Source organism: Telmatherina bonti (assembly GCF_933228915.1).
Source record: "Telmatherina bonti genome assembly, chromosome: 20".
Classification (NCBI taxonomy): Eukaryota; Metazoa; Chordata; class Actinopteri; order Atheriniformes; family Telmatherinidae; genus Telmatherina; species Telmatherina bonti.
The window spans coordinates 30979071-30981212 of NC_136618.1; the positions used below are offsets into that span (position 1 = coordinate 30979071).

The 2142-nt window shown below is 43.7% G+C and overlaps 1 protein-coding gene across 1 annotated transcript in view; it reads right to left on the reverse strand.

Moving 5' to 3' along the window:
* Positions 1-707: 707 nt before the first annotated feature.
* The window catches only part of reck (reversion-inducing-cysteine-rich protein with kazal motifs), a 74292-nt gene continuing 72857 nt past the window's right edge, over positions 708-2142 (reverse strand). The window contains exon 21 of the mRNA XM_079259448.1: positions 708-2142. This exon is cut by the window's right edge and continues 1223 nt beyond it. The gene's annotated coding sequence lies outside the window, so the exon portion shown is untranslated.

Sequence of the window (2142 nt, forward strand, 5' to 3'; positions counted from 1 at the left end):
ATCACTTGTTCTCATATTCTGCTGTCAGCTGCTGCAACCCTCAGCGTTGACAGTGAATGAGTGACTTCAGGTCGTATGTTTGAAGCCTGGACGGGAATTCCTCTTGGTTAAGTCTGGACTGGGGTGTTGTGGGTTTCTAACAACCCATAGCAGAATTTCAGATGCAGACTCAATGAGTCCAAAAATCCAACTTTTACATAAGAGGCAACCAGATGAGTCGTTTAGGGCGTGAACAAGCCAGGCTGAAAAAGGAAGAACAAACAAGCGTCCAGGCCTGCAGATAACAGGCTTCTCCAGGCCGGACACACACCGACTCCCAGTATCACAGCTGCACCAGTAGCACACGCCTGCTGGACTTTTATCAACATGTATCTCAAACTGCTAAACGTGATCAGAGGCGAAAGCAGAAACAAGACTTTGCGTCTAATCTGACCTTGTATGACCTCCTCGGTTCTGTTAAAACCGTAATAAAACGCCCACATCGTGGCATCCATACGTCTCCATGTATAATCATTCCCCTGTCTGATCTATGGATTATTGTTGCCTCTGGAAGTGTTTTGGTTCAGCGACCCAGAATGAGTTCCCACCGTGTCATCGTGAATAAATGGGAATCCAGCTGCAGGCTCCTCAAAGGTGAGATTATGTTCTGGCGGAGAAAGACGACGACGCGTTACTAGAAAGCAGAACATGAAGTCTTTCTTTTCTTTTATAAGATGTTTATTGGACACATACAAAATTTGGATTTATAACCAAAATCCACACCGGCTCCAAAGAATATACAAACAATATAAACCATATTCACAATAATAATAATAATAATAATAATAATAATAATAACAATGATGATGATGGGTGTAGAAGGCGTTCCCTGCTACGGAGCTGCCTGGCGCAGTAACACTGTTAGCGACGGGGACGTTGTGCTTTGCAGGCAGAGGACAGACACTGTGGGACATCCTGGAATAAAAACACTTCATAATTTTCATGCAATAAAGATTAACATCTGTTTATTTTTAAAACAACAACAAAAGCAAAACATGGCACAAAGGTGATCATTGTCTTCATTAATTTTTAGATTCATATCAAATATAGAGACATTTCTTCACAAATATAAAGTTATTGCTTCTTATTAATACTTCATATAAGACACGATATGCGAGGCATGCGGTGGGACATACCGCCGCTACCTGCAGACGACTGGAGGCAGCTGATTGTCTGAGTTGTGACCAGAAAAGATGGATCCCTTTAATGGTTTTGACCCTACTGGTCTCATCTGAAGGCGGTCCAGCTTTCTGTTCCTCTTTTTGTCGTTACGGACCAGGAAGCATCGTTTGCAGCGCTTCGTTGGAGGTGGTGCTCATAAAAACTCGTCTTTCTGTGTCAGAGCGGAGGAGTGGATTCGCTTGTGTGACTGTTTCACTTATAAATCTAATGCTATGAAAAATTCCATCACAGCATTTTCTGATAATCTGATGAATAAAATAGAAAAATGTCTGAAAACAAAATATGACGGAAGGAACGAAGGGTTTTTGGTTTTCAGTTTGATGGAAAATACGAGCTGACTGAATCTGATGCAGCAACACATCTGTAAAAACTGCAACAGGAGCAACAAAAGGCTGGAAAAGTAACTGGTACAAAGCCAAAACGACTGGAGGAGCATCTGACAACTAGTCTGGTTAACTGGGAACAGGTTAGTAATATGAGGGGGTATAAAAGGAGCACTTCAGAGAGGCAGAGTCTCTCAGATGGAAAGATAGACAGAGCTTCACTAGTCTGAGACAAACTGGGTCTGAAAGTTGTGGAGCAATTTAACAAAAATGCTCCTCAGACTCTGAATATCCACCATCTACAGTGTTTAATATCAGAAGGAATCTCTGTGCGCAGGGGGCATTCATCCAGCTTGTTATCAGCCTGCATCTCTGATGGGATGGGGTTGCATTAGTGCCGATGGCGTGGGCAGCTTCCACATCTGGGAAGCTCCATCAATGCTGAAACATCTGCTCCCATCCAGACAACATCTCTTTCAGGGAAGACCTTGCAGGTTCCACCATGCTGGACCACATCCCGATGGTGGAACAGGAGAACTGGTCCAGCAGGACCATGCTGAACCACATCCTGATGGTGGAACAGGAGAACTGGTCCAGC